General features: G+C 35.2%; 1 long non-coding RNA gene across 1 annotated transcript in view; it reads left to right on the top strand.

The window, feature by feature from the left end:
* Window positions 1-2033: 2033 nt before the first annotated feature.
* Window positions 2034-15662, top strand: part of LOC145279685 (uncharacterized) — a 546911-nt gene continuing 533282 nt past the window's right edge. Inside the window, exon 1 of the long non-coding RNA XR_013868426.1 lies at window positions 2034-2125. This is a non-coding gene — a long non-coding RNA (uncharacterized LOC145279685). The remainder of the gene's footprint in view (window positions 2126-15662) is intronic.

Here is a 15662-nt window from a genome sequence, read left to right as displayed (position 1 = left end):
ATTTCTAATAGCTTTTTTTCCTCGGAGTGCTAGACTTTGGAATTCTCTTCCTGTTTTCTGCTTCGCTGACTGCACACCTGCAGAAGTGTAAATGTAATGTGAACAGACATCTCGTTGCTCAACTTTCCAAAATCCCCTGTTAGACGATCCCAAATAGTAGCTACTTCAGTTCTAAGTAGAAATACGTCTTGTTTGGGTCGAAAAGAGTTTTAATAAAATACCATTACAAATTACTTAAGACCTCCAGCCAGTCATGATTGATGAAATGAGAGGAAGATACCATCGTAGATTTAATAAAGGCTTCCATTCAAAATTCTGTACAAATTCTCAAATTCGACATTAAGATACAGAAGACGCAGAAGAATGTCGGAGGTTAAATCGGCCAAAACGTTGTGAGAATAATATTCAAGATAAGAACAGAAGTATAAATAATCTAAATAATATTTTTTTCCATAAAATAAATTTTATTATCCTATGTTTTAGTTCCTGATTTATTATTCCATTTGAATTGTAAAAATGGTTGAATCATTCTACTGTTCCAGATTCCTGATTCAATCCTTTAACTATATAAGTGTCCGATACATCCTAAGATAGAGCACTACCTCCATTTTTAGGGAGGACATTCTTTCCTGCCTTGATGAAGTACAAAATCAACTTCAAAATCTAGTGGGAGTGAACTCTTCTACAGACCCTTTCTAACAGAAGAGACATTGCTACTCTATCCTTATTTCCATGGACGGTGCTCGATTGAGCTCCAATCTCTGGTATCTCCCTGTAAAACATTCATAGCAAGAACTCGTCTTACTATTACAATGGAAAAAGCTTTACTTTCTTCCTCCATGTGCCTAGAATCAAGTATAATTTCCACAGACAATTTCTTTACAAAGTTTTTCCGTCTATGGAACGCATCATTGTGGGACTGCTTCACTGCAAGTTACAGCATTATAGTATCCAAATTCAACAAGTACTTGTCATAAACCGCACTATAAGTATTCAACCTTTATTTCAAACCATTGCTCTTTCTATTTCATTAATCCTTATTCGTGTGTGGCTCTTGGCCTTAATAAATAGTTACCCAACAGTAAAAAAGAGACTGTGATACCACAGGGTAGTCACTCTCTCCTCATCAAGGCAATGTCATCCAAAGGGACACTACAATGTAGTCTTCCTCTTTTTTTGAATCACAAAACTTTTGTTAAACTTGATATAGCTTAAAGTGGATAGATGTATCTTAGTTCTAGTTTTGAATTAATGGACAATATTGTGGTCAATTCTTAAACATATAATAATTAAGGGTGAAAGATACAAAAACGGCACCTTTAAACCTTAGCTCTGGCGAAATTAACTTAAGAAAGTTAATTTGGATGAGGACGCATTTGATTTCTGGAAGAATGATACATGTAACAGATAATAATTTAGGCATAAAAGACAGCGATAAAACAGGTTGATTATATTCCCAAAATAGATTGTTGTTAGTTACACTCTTCTGGAGGCTGAAGGTTCAACCCTAAGTGCAACATTCGAAATACAATTGCTAATTACTTAGGACTTCTATGGCTAACAGAAAGAGAATATGCTAACCCTATGGATTAAATAAGGGTTCGATTCGAAATTTCCTGCAGATTCCCGAGTTCTACAGAAAGTTTGACAAGATACGCCCGAAGAAGGTCGAAGGTTACATCGACCTAAACTTTGAGCGAATAATACTCAAGATGAGAAGTAGTCCGAATATTTCAAATAATACGAATTATCAATCCTCATCTACAAAAAATCAGGAACATAATATTCCCTTCAACAGCTACCCTATGTACCACACAGAAAAATGTCTGCCAATTGTTTTATTTTCTTTATTCCTTGTGATTAAGAGATGCAAGTTACAGAACCACATTTTTGTCTACTTCTTTAAAATTTTCTGTTTCGTAATCTTTAGCTTTTATTTTCGCTTTGCTTTTAATATATGTTTCTATCTACCTCTATAATTATCTTTATGAACTAATGCAATTATACTGAAGTCAAGTTCCACGTTCAAGGAACTTTTAAAATTATCTCCCCTTGTTTCCTAGAACTCTCCTGAATAAACAGCGATATGCCAATGGGATTTTACCATATCAGAAAGAAGTAATTGGTGAGTATTATTATCATTGTTCGTTCAATCGTTTTAAGCTGGAATTAGTTTAAAATTTTTCTGTTTTTTCTTTTAAAGCTTTTATTCTTATTTTTTTTATTGGTGAATATTTTAATTTGAATTATTTTAATTTCTTTAAAAATGATTTGAACAAATTGAGAATAATTTTTATTCATTTGGTTTTAAATATTTATCATTGTTTAGTGTTTTGGTACTTATTCATCTGTTACCTTGCTGAAATAATAATGTTATTATTTAAAAGCACATTTTTAACATGGAGACGGGAGTGTGTATGGTAACTATTCTCTACTTTCACCAAACAATCTAAAAACAAAAATATCGTAAAGATTGAATTTAACTTAAAAATACTATTTGAAGAAATAGCCTAGTAACATAAATGCATAAGCACCGTGTTTTCATTCATATTGTGGCTCATCTAATTTAAAACTAAAAAAAAAGAATATTTATTAATAAATAGTGACTCCTATGTAAAAAAAAAAAAAATCTGTTCTAAATTTGGAGTTTATTATACAAAAATATATGGTTGAATATTTGACAGAGTAATGCTAAAAAACAGAAAATTGTGGCGACTTAACGCAGACGACATAAAAAGCAGAAGCATCAATCAAGTGATCAGATTAATTAAAATGAATAAAACTTGCAGGATTTTAAATTGGTTCAAGTTTTATACCTAACGGCAATAATCAAATTGACTTCTCAATCTATTTAATTTTTGAACGATAGTTGGAAGAGTGGTAGATAACTTCCGACTATTAGATCCGGAGCAGCAAGTCCAGTACAGCCTAAAGCTTTAGTCTCAACACGAAAACAAACTAAGATAGTTATGCAGAATTTGAACCAAACCAAACGGACTCTTTTGTTGAATCAGATTTCTGGAACTAGCTGAAAAAAAAACAACGTTTTTATCAAAATGGAAGCTGCAGTAAAATTTCCTGGCAGACGAGAAATAAAGACGTCAAACATAAAATGATCAAACCAAAAATGGTTGAGTGTTATTTTTAACCCTAATTAACCTCTAAGTTAAATGATTTAATTCCTTTAAAAAAAAAAAAGTTTTTTTTCTTTTATTTAATGATGAAAACATTTTTCGGTATTATTATACAAACACCGTGACAGCGTTAGGGTTAGGGTTAGGGTTTAGGGTTAGGTTTAGGGTTAGGGTTAGGGTTAGGGGTTAGGGTTAGGGGTAGGGTTAATTCGCTGTCACGGTGTTTGTATAGTTTTACCCATTTTTCGGGGAAGCGGGGTAGAATTCTGTCCAAAATAAATTCTTCTTCATGCAGTAAAATTCAAATGCATTTTCTTTTTGTAATTTTGACGATGGTTTTGTTTTACTCAGCTTTTTCTGACTGTTTACCTAAATTTTAAATGATCTATTTTTTGTTTCATCAAATTTAAAGCAAAACGAAAAAAAAAGGCATCATTCGGTTAGTCTTTGCGGGAATAACATTATTTCAAATGGAATAAAAAAAACTTGTTCTAAAAATTGCAATAGAACTAATTCCCAACAAATAAGAAGGGTTGAAGTGCTACAGCTCTTTTTATTTAATTCTCAAGAATGATGGAAAGTTTTATTCTATTTTAAATTTGAAAGAAATAAAAGCTTAATTAGTAGTTCCACACTTCAACATGAACACTTTCCGAACTATCCGTCAAGTCTTGAGAGTTAATCTCCATCTATAATGATCTTTTCATACCAAAATCAGACTGAATAGTTAAGACCCTCTTCTGTTGCTGACGTCTCAGGCATGAAGATGGTAGCTGTGTTCTTGGTTTTAGTGTGTGCAGAGGTGGCTTACAAGGCCGATCCTAACCTTGAATTGTCTTTCGCAGTGAAAACAAGTAGTTCCATTTCCGTTTGGAGGGTCGACTCTAGGGCGTTATTTCTCCTTTCTTCAATTTATCTTCTCAAGGGCATGCGTCAGTTGACCTCAAAGGTAGCTGTGCCTTTGGCGATGGTCTGCCTTTAGGTTTGCCTGTCTTTGACCTTGGTCTCCTATGAGCCTATATTGATGCTACAGTTTTTCAAGTTTGCTTTTAGAAGTCATTGTATCGTTTCTTCTGGCTTCCTTAACTGCACTTTTCTTAGCTGTACATAAAAAAAGTTGTTTTGACAGCCAGGAATTCGATATCCTGACCACGTGACCCAATCACACACGCTTGTGATTGGTCTCCTGGAGAATGCCGAGGTTGGTACAATAGTCTTCCCAGGAGATGTCCAAAATGTTCTGAAAGCGTTGGTGAAAATTCTCCAGTGCCTTAAGGTATTGGTGGTACATCATAGAGATAGACACGGCCAAATCGGAAGGAGGGAGTGGGTATTTTTTTTATGGAGTGTCTCTTTAAAAATCTACATATAAATCAAGTAATTATCGAATCAATACGAAATTTTCACCGATTATTAAGTGAAGAATGAGCTTTATAACGGTTACTCTTTTCATAACCGATATTTATATATATTTTTTTGCCTACAAAATCCCCTTCTTTATTTGTGGTCACAAATATGCTTAAAATAATCAGCTGAAACTGAACAAAATAGATTGTATTGTGGGGAGGGTGAGGATTATAGATAAAGCAAACACCCCCAAAATAAACACTTGTGCACGTATCAGATTTCATGGTTGAAAATCTGATTTTAAATGTGTTTAATTTTTCATCTTTCGTGTTTTGAAATGTGAAATTCATTGAATATATTAATAATAATTATTATTTTTCAGATTAGAAAAAAATTATATATTTTCATTATTTTTATGAAAAACACTACTTTTAAATCTTTGAAAAACAGATAATTTCTTTCAGTGAGCCCAATAGTGCTAATATACCATCAAATAGGAAATGCTTTGAAGAATCGATAAAAAAAAAATCAATAAATAATTGCGCATTTTCCTAAAAATACGATCATTTCTTTCATCAATTTGTTGTTACGCAATATTACCTCAGCTACGATAGACGATAAGGCCTACAGTTCCCTTCTCTTTTTTCAAAATTATGTCAAATTCTTATGAAAGTCTTTTTCACAAATTATGCAATAAAAAATTGGGGAAAAAATAATTTTATATGGCTTATGGAAAAAATGTTTTATATAGTTTATGGAATATATGGTTCACAGGTTACAAAAGAGAAACTGATTGTAATCATGAAATTAAAAATATATTCAATTTATGAAAATAAAAGAATTAATGGTTGATGTAAAAACAAAAATATCAGAAAACAAAGCAGTTTTAATTTATTTTTGGTCCCCTGACAAAAGGAGGGTTGACTTGTAAATCTGTTCATCTGTCTGCACTTTTCTTAATAACTACACCTTGGAATTTTTTGAAATTTTGCACAAACATTAAACATGATATGAGTAAAAAAAAATAACAGAATGGATTTTCCGGGAAAACTCTGGTTGCCTTACTAGGGGTGCCTTTCAGGTTAAAATGGCTAAAATTTAAATTTTTATGCGTATTAAAAAAAAAAAAATTGATGCCTTGGATTTTTATAAAACTTTCTAAAAAGTTGTAACTAACTGATTTTTATATAATTTTGCTTGTCTATACTTCGCGGGACTCTTTTAGGGCTAGTAAAAACACTCCATTTTTGAGACTATTTTATCATATTTGTCCAAAATTTTCTGTGTGTGTCTATTTAACAGTTTTGCATGGTGCAGAACTCAAATTTAAATATGTTAAGGCATTGAGGACTTTTAGGGCTAAATGGGAGGGGGATGCAAATAATGGACTTAGTCATTTCTTTTTTTGCATGGTGCAGAACTCAAATTTACATATGTTAAAGCCTAAAACTGCACCATTTGTTTATTTTCACCAGGATTTGACGTCCCCTGGGGACTTTTGGGACTAAATGGGGAGGAGCAAATGCTGAACTTAATCAATTTTTTTTTTATGCCTCGTTCGCTGTGCATTCACAGGGGACCATGCATGCTTCACTTGTTGCTTACGGATATTTACTATGAAAAATACAAAGCAAAAATAACATAATATAGAAGGTATTTCACCATAAATGGCGTTTAGAATTATAATTTTGCATCTGTCTCCCCAAACTAGAGGCCATTGGAGGTAAGTAACTTTTTCTTATAGCATACAGCCATTTTGGTGTCCATCCAGATGTTTCTGTCTTGAAACAAGTATATTTAAAAACGGCTATAGATGGATCTGGTGCATTTTAAATGGCATTGGACTTCATCAATGTAAGCATTGAATGACAGGTGGCTCCCCAAGTATGGGGTGTGATCCATGTTCTCCAGAGATTTGTCACTGATGGTGAGGGAGAAAGCTGCAGCATCGATCTTGTCCCCAGGCTTTGGTTGGTACATGATCTGAGTCTTTGTAGAGTTAATGGCAAAGCCGAGCTGGATTTGATTGACACGATTGAAGGCATTCAGAATCTGCTGCAGGTGTTCTTCCAATATGGACCCAATGCAAGTGTTATTAGCGGACTAGAATTCCATCAGGGGTGTGACTGAGAATTTATTTTCAACCTCAGACGAGAGAGATTGAAAGCTCATCTGTTTGTCCTGTAGACGATGTCGAGACCTGGGGGGGAAGGTCGTCCTTGACCATGTGTGTGTGATGGTTGCTATAAACATGATGAAGAGCACTGGGGCAATAATGCAGCCCTGTTTAAACCCGTTTTAACTTTGAAGGATTCGTCTGTGTTGACAGAGAGGATTGTGGCATTCATGTCTTTATAGAAAAGTCTGTGGAAGTCAATAAACATCTTAGAGCATCCAAAAGTGGCAAATGCCTTCCAAAGCAGCTCTCTTTTCATTGGGAACTAGTTCCATAGCCATTTTTTTTTTTAAGTTTTATTTTATTTATTTATTTTTTTATTTTATTTATTTTATTTTTTTTTAGAAGTTTTTTAACTGTCACTCGCCCCCTTCACCAAGTTTAGCCTGCCAGTCGTGGTAATGTATTGTGGTGTGGCCGAAATTTCGCTACATCCCTTCTTGGAGTCATCAGTGAGAAATAGGCATGAACCTATGCCTATGCTATATATGTGAATTAGTTATTACATTGCCCTGCTAGCATGTTAGCATACGACTTTGCAACACAAAAAGTACTACCACTACAAGCACCCTACATCATTGCTATTATGTAGAAACTCGGTTTTTAACTATTATGTACCCGATAGCCTGACAGTGTATTCCAGCAGTCAGACACAAATGCTGGACATGCAGCACCGTCAGCAGAGAATTGCAACCAATCAAAATGTCGGTTTTCTCAACAGATTTGTCTTTTAACCATTCACCATGGAGACGAGTGAAGTGATAGGCCCTGCCATGCATGACTTCCTCAGCAGCCTTGGTCTGTTAATAATTCGTCACACCAGAGACCATTGTAGATTGGCTTTACAAGCACCTCTCTATCGCTACAATTCATGGAAACATTTTGAGCCTGCTCTCGTCCTGCTAAGTCATACGACATACGATTAAAATTCCTGTTTCTTTTCTATTGCTTACAAAAAGGAACATTTAGTATTTATGCAGAACGCGGACTATACTGTTTATTAGATAAAATTTTCAATCTTTAAAATATTTTTCGTTGTGAGGTAAAGGTACAGAATAGTTACAAAACGCCCTTCTCTTCCCATGAATGAGTTTTTAAATAATGTCATTATTTCAGCACGGTCTGTATTCTGCATAAGTACCGGACACTTTATTAATTATTATTTACCTCCACTTTAATCAATCGAATATGAAATATTATTAGATGACAATTTTAATATTTTTTCTTTATCTTCACCATTTAAATTTGGTACAATTATCTTTTCTAATTCATTAACCTCAATTTTGTAATATTTATTTTCCAATAGGGTTTACCATACCAATTATTTTGTGAATCAATAGTAAATTAATTTTTGGTTCCCCCGACAAAAGGAGGATGGACCTGTAAATTCACCCTTCTCCATTCATCTGTTCATCTGTCTGCACTTTTCTTAATAACTACGCCTTGGAATTTTTTTAAATTTTACACAAATGTTAAACATGATTGAGTAAAAAAAGTAACAGAATGGATTTTCCGAGAAAACTCCGGTTGCCCCTGTAGGGTGCTTTTCGTGTTAAAATGGCTAAAATTGACATTTTTGTGCTTATTAAAAAAAAATTGATGCCTTCGATTTTTATGAAACTTTCTATATAACTAGCAGTTCTGCCCGGCTTTGCTCGGGCCCTATGTACTGTTTATAACTATAGGCATATATATATATATATATATATATATATATATATATATATATATATATATATATGTTTGATTCATGTCCAGGTAACTTCTAAAATTTCAAGTGTTTAGATCCAAAATTGGCAGAGTAGTTTGGTAGAATTGCAAAGGTCAACTCTTTCTTAGTAGCCAAATTTTCGCCCAAAAACTGATTAAAAGCCTGCTGCATTTTTTAATGTATTTTATGTAAAATTTCAAATGTTTAGGTCTAAAATTGGCTGAAGAGTTTGCTAGAAATCGCAATAGTCAAATCTTCTGAACTTTGACTTCTTAGCAGGCAAATTTTCGACTAAAAGCCGAGTAAAAAGCTTGCCTTATGTCTGGATATACTTTTTGTAAAATTTCAAATATTTAGACTAAACATTGGCTGAGTAATTTCGTAGATACCATAGAGGTAAATTTCTTAAAACTTTGACCTCAATTTTGACCCCTTAACATTTATTGTTTTGGGCTCGAATCAGATTAAAATGTTTGATCCATGTGCAAGTAACCAACATCTAAAATTTCAAGTGCTTAGACCCAAAATTGGCTGAGGAGTTTGGTAGAGTTTTCAAAGGTCAAACCGTTGACCTTTGACCCCTTAATAGTCAAATTTCTGTCCGAAAACTGAGTTAAAAGATTTCCCAAATCGCAATATCCATTATGTCAAATCTCGCGTCTGTAGACTGAAAATTGACAGAGTAGTTTGGTAAGGAAATGTACAGACACACATACAATTTTACTTTTATAGATATATAGATTTGAGACAATTTTCTTGCTCTTCATTATTTACATTAAGAATTTTTTCCTGTTTTTTTTTTTTTTGCTTTTGTTTTAAATCCTCTTATTTTTATCATCGTGTAATCGTATTATTATCTCATTTCTTTTATTCATTTTTTTTCCTTTTTCCAACAGTTTCTCTTTAATTTCATTTTTCCTGCTCTTTTTTTATGTATTATATAAAAATAACTATTTAGAAAAAGGCGATGATGAAATAAAATGCTCAAAGGATTGAAATAATTTTTCCCCACTTCATTCCTTGCGTTTTTTCATGGTTCAATCTCGACATGATTTCTGACAGATTCTAAAAAAGAAAAGATTATAATATTTTTAAGGCAGAGAAATAAAAAAAATGAAAAACATTTTTTTTTTAAACATTTTTTCTTTTTTATTGAAATTCTTTTTCAAAATGTTTTATTCTAGCTTTCTTTTCAAGATACTTTAAAAATCGTTCATTCATGATTTTTACTCTTCATTCTTCTTCTCACGTGTTGAAGGTTCCTTCATTATTTCACCATTTTGATTTTGGATTTTCACTTTTAAATTCTTTCAATCCGATAACATTACCATTTTTTTCATATATATATTTTTTTATTACGGTTTCTTAAAAACCAACAACAATGTACCGTTTTCTTTTTTCCTCAAGAATGATTCTTATTTCTTTGTGTTCGAAGTTATTCAACATTCGATTTATACTCGTGAATAATTTCTTTTTCTAAAATATCTCGGTTATGGGCCCCAGGTCTAAATAGAAATCATTTTCAGAATTCTTCATTTGAAACATAAGGAAGCAGAGAGTATAAGGTCTGTGATTGATCTACGTTGTTATAAGCACTTGAACCTCCTCGACGTGACTACCCTCCCCCCGACAAACCCGACAAGCAACTAAGTCCCACCCCTTTACAGTAGAGATCCCTAGGTGTAAGAAAGCCTTTTACTTCAATAGTTTCTTCTCCAGAACTGCAAGACTTTGGAACTCCCTTCCGGGATTCTGCTTTCCCAACTGCACTGATATGCAGAAGTTCAAGTGTAATGTGAACAAACATCTTGCTACTCATCTCCCTTCATAATGCCCTCACAAATTATGTCCCCAATAGTAGCTCCCTACTTCAAAGTGGCACTATGCCTTGTTTGGGGTGAAAATTGTATTAAAAAAAAAAAAGGTCCCACACTGTCTACCAAGTTTTTCACCCTGTCGTCAGGGCCACAAATTCACAGACTGCAACTCCAAGCAGATGGTTCCCTCCTTCCCGAAAACAGGGTCACTTGTAGGCTGTGGGTGTCAACCAATGATGTCATAGGATAAAATCCTGGTCATCATATTGTATTAATCCGAAGATTTTATTGTTGACATTGGTTTCCAAGATATTTTTCTAGTCAAAATCCTTTCTAGAAAGACATCAGGAAGGGACTACTTGAAGGTTGTCAACATATTAAATGAAAGTGATTTTGTAAAACGGACTGGATTCGAACTTGGAACACTCAGAGCATGTCATTAACCACTTGATCACCGTCAGCTCGCTGATGGATCATGGGATTTAAACCATTCTTCCCCTTCAGCTAGATAGGAGGTGGGAGAGGCCCGATCTGATCGGTTTGTCACATTATGCTCTAACTCTATGAGTTCATCTTCAACCATAGTATTCAATCTGCTTCTTAAAATAAATCAAAACTTCATTTCTCCTTATTTTTTTTCTCCAAATAGATACTAGAACACGGTGACAGATAGTCATTTGTGTTGAGAATAAGAAAGGTTACCAATACCAAATTGTCATATTTTTCAAGAGTTGTTTTCGAATAATATACTGAGATCAATGTATTCACAAATATAAATGGTTATCATACCTGACTGAGATGCACTAAAACAAGCCAAACGGAGTGTTAGCCCCTGTCGCAGTGTATTTTATTTTTACATAGGCATCACCACTTATCAACGCCCAGAGGCCACTCGAGGATAAGGGTTAAAGAGTACACAGTAGTCAATTGGACAATATCATAGTAATCGTTAGTAGTGGAAATTCAGTAAGTTTGTTAAATTAAGTGGAACGGCTCATCAAGAACTTGTTTACGTTGGACTTGAAGATGACTATATTGTAGTCAGCTGGAAAGCAGGCAAACAGATAACAGTTCCAGAGGCGTGCAGTTCTAAGGAAGAAACTTTGTTCATGGAATCTACGTTTAGATTTAGGCACAGATAAACAGTAGGAGAAATTTGTGATAGTGTTTTGAGCTAGACAAGCATTTCTCATGAAAGTTTGGCGAGGGGGTACTCACACAAGATTGGAGATCAGACGAGCACTTGCCATGAAAATAACAATAAAGCAGAGACAGGCTTACAACATCTCTTCTATGAGAAAGAGGTCGCAGGGAAGAGAAAAGGGCATCCCCTACTAGGCTACAAAGTCTATTTTGAACTCTATCAAGGCAGGATAAAGTCTTTCTAGCAGCTCCTGCTCAGATGTGGCAACAGTACTCCATCCTTGGACGTACCTGGCTCTTATATAGGTAGAGAATTGCATCAGCAGTGAGATCTCTACTGGATCAATAGAAGGATCCCACCATTTTTCCAGCGACCTTGGCAACAGACTTGATGTACGTATTCCATTTCAGATTAGGAATAAAGGTCAATCCCAGCAACTTGTCAAAACATGAAGCCTCCCCAAGACGAGAGCCATTCATTTCAATTGATGCCAGATGGGGATTAGAGCGTTTATGTTGTAAAGATAGAAGCTTGGTTTTAGATGCATTAAAAGTAACCAGCCAGCTCTTTCCCCATTATACCACGTGCTCAAGATCAGAAGAGAGAGTATCAGAAAGATCTTAGTCATTACGGTCTAAAGATGGTAGTGCCGTCAGCATAAATGTCTACGAATGATGTAAGGATGTGATTTGGAAGATCATTAATGTAGATCAGGAAGATCTTGTGAAGTAGACCTTTATGCTCTACCTTATCAAAGGCCCTTGATATGTCAAGAGCAATTTCCCAAGAAAGGAAGCCTCGATTGATAGATACACTAATCCTATGAGATATAACTGTAAGCACATCTGTTGTAGATCTAGCAGAACGGAAATCATATTGTGTGTTACTAAGAAGGTTATTTTTGCTGAGATGGTTGACTACTTCTCTATTTAACACAGATTTCAGCAATTTACTCATGACGCACAGAAGACTTATTGGCCTGAACTGAGAGGGAGATGGCCGATCACCTAAATTCTTAAATACAGGGCATACTGATGAGATTTTCCAAGGTGTTAGGAAGCATTTCTTCTTAAGACAACGCTCAAACAACTTTGTAAGTATGGGTGCTAGTTCTGGTTGAAGCTTTTGGAGCACTATAATTGGAATGCCATCAAGACCAGTTGCTTTACTGGAATCAAGGTTTTTGATTAGCTAGGCAATATCACGTAAAAATATTTGTATGTCGCATAGCGTGTTTTCTGGTAGAATTAGCTGCAAAATTCTTGAGTTTGGCTTTTTCTGATGCTGACGAGATTACCTCAGGTTCATTGGTGATAGGTGGGATAGAGCACATGCTTTTGTTCAGGACCCGATTTGCTATTTGCCAAAACTGGTGGGAACCAAGCTGCTGCTCAGCTACTTTGGACTTGATGGACTGAGCATACTACTCTCGCATTCTTTATTACTTTTTTACAGTGGTTGCTGACAGTCCTGAAAGTGGCTTTAGTCTCAGTACATCTATTATGTTGGAAGCAATGGAAAAAGTGATTTCTGTGCGCAATGTCAGCAGCACATTCCAAAGAGAACCACATGTATTATCATTGTGCTTGTTTTACATTTAATAGAATGTACTTTTATGAATTTGTTGTATCCGTACCCCTTCAGGGTAAATACCCTCAACCATCAGCAAAATTCCACTCCTTTCCGGGTCGTTAGATGCCAGAAACTTTTTTACTCTAATAGTTTCTTTTCTTGCCTTTGGACCTCTTTTCCTGCTCCTTGGTCCCTCACCTTTACAAACATGCTGAAATCTAACTAGAATGTGAACAAACATCTACCTGCACAACTCCCCATTTAAAATTCCTCCTATAAATCTGGCCCTTTATCACAGTAGTCTCTTATATCTCTGTGGTAGTTTTTCTTTGGGATTGAAAAATATATGGTAGTGAGTGTTGGGATCACTAAGGTTAAGGACCATTTGTGAGTAACGAAAAAAAGAACATGCTATCACTCACTAGATGTATGGTGTCAAAATAACAGAGTCTCCATAGCATTTCTTTGCCAAAATATAATGAAAATTCTGTTTATTTTATACCAATATTTTTCCAGAGAAAGTGAAGTTAAGTATCTGTAAAATTTAGTCCAAAATTTATCGAAACAACTTATTGTCTCAATGGTTAAAAGAAAATTCTTACACTGATTACGGCATTTTTTTAGAGTAGAAAAGGCATTTCGGGAGCCTAGAAACTCTTGTTTCCTTTGTTTTCTCCCTCAGTACTCATCTTCATCGAATGAGTGATATTTCTGACAAAGTGGAAGAAAACGCTGTATATTCGGTCGGCAGTTTTGTGCGAGCAGTTACTACAGATGACTAAATTCTCTTTACATTCTATTCAGGTTGTCATGTCATTAATAAGGGTATTGGAGGTAAACGTTTTCCTGGGCTGACGTTATTCATACAATAGAGATCCAAACCTTGGATTAGCTCCTAAGGAGACCTTCCTATCAGGTGCATAATCCTGGGGCTGATACATTACCATTTGATGAATGGAGTCTGGATGATGCAGTAGCTATTGGTGGGGCCTCGATGCCATATTAAGTAGAAACTGCTTTTCCTTTTCATTGGTCCATAAAAGGCTTCCTTCTTTGCTTTCTCCTTCATCCCTATGCTCTCTTGCAGCCTTCCTCTAAACAACTTTGCTGACCTCTTCCAGAAACTCCCTAACCTTACTATGAATGATTCCAACAAACAAAACGAGAAAACAACGCAGACCCCTCCCACTACAAGATCAGGAGTCTATGTTCCAACCTTTCAGAGATTGAAATCCAATTATGGGAGACCAAACCTGACATGTTGTTTTTGTATGAAGCTGGCATTAACTCAACTGCTTCCTTCGTTGATTTCTCCATCAAAGGCTATTCTAACTCCGCATCTAAACCCAACCCTCAAGGTCAACATGAAATATATGCCTACATGAGGGATGTATTCCCCTACGGCAAAAACTTCTCCAAAGAAGACCCCAAATATCCCTTCATGTGCTTTAGAGTAGCACTTTCTCACACCACAGCATTTTTATTTGCCCTCTACCGGCCCCACAATGATAGAGTAGCCATTTTAAAGAATATTACTACTCGAATTGATCATACCCTGTCTGCTCATCCCTCAGCTAACATTTACGTTTGTGGAGATTTCAATGTTCAAGCAAAACAGTTGATAAGGAGAGATTTTGTCATGATTTCTCCTTGTGACCAGATTGTTGACGAACCCACTCGGGTACTCGATGCTGACAGACAATTTGAAAGTCTTCTAAATCTTTTTCTGATAACATGCCCTGAACTATGTTTATCCTCAATTCTGTCTCTTGTAGGATCTTCTGATCACTCGGTTGTCTCAATAAAGATGAAAACAAAGAATAACAAAACCTTAATATATCTCCCTCAATCGAACAGTGTATCGACACTCGATGGCTGAGACAATTTCTGAACATTTATATTGAAACTATCTCTGAACTGTCATCTAAGCTTCTGCCTCTGCCCCACTGACTAAATTTTGCATCCCTCTGCCTGTTCTACAAGTATTTTAATGGTGAATGCGCCGAGGAACTGCAAGCACTTCTACTTCTTCGACGTAAATACCCCCGACAAACCTGACAAGCAGCTAAATCCCATCCCTAGACAGTAGAGATCCCTAGATGTAAGAGAGCTTTCTACTCCAGTAGATTCTTCCTCAGAACTGCTAGACTTTGGAATTCCCTTCTCGGTCCCTGCTTCTCCAACTGTACTAATATGCAGAAGTTCAAGTGTAACGTGGACCGATATCTTGCTGCCCAACTCTCTACATAGTACCCCTGCAGCTTAGGTCCCTGATAGTAGCCTCTACATCAAAGTGGCAATGTGCCTTTGGGGTGAAAATGTAATAAAGAATGCATCTGCTATAGCATTTGATTTATCCAATTGGTTAACTAGAGACAGCTACATATCCTCCAAGAAACTGAACAGCTAGCCATGATACACCCTTGAATGTTCTGCCACCATTGCACATAGAAATCACTCCTTGTAAATAATAAACATAAATGCACTAATTTCTAGCCTTTTAAAGATTTCACCCAAACGATACATAAAACTAATCTGTAACAGTTATAAGTTGGTTGTGTGCAATTTTGTCTTAATTCTAATCCACCAAGGAAAAAAATGTTACGTTGCATATAAAGAAAATTTCACTTTTGGTCCAAAATTTTCTAATGAGTCATTAAGAGAGCCAGAGTTAGACAGTGTCTATATTTTATTTAACTTGAAAAATTTTTTAAATTATTTTTTGTTTAGGTACTTATACGCAATATCGTCGGAATTTTCT

This window comes from Euprymna scolopes, chromosome 7 (assembly GCF_053919585.1).
Source record: "Euprymna scolopes isolate OS-2025 chromosome 7, ASM5391958v1, whole genome shotgun sequence".
Lineage (NCBI taxonomy): Eukaryota > Metazoa > Mollusca > Cephalopoda > Sepiida > Sepiolidae > Euprymna > Euprymna scolopes.
Note: the sequence above shows the minus strand (reverse complement) of the source record. Positions and strands in the feature narration are given on the sequence as shown.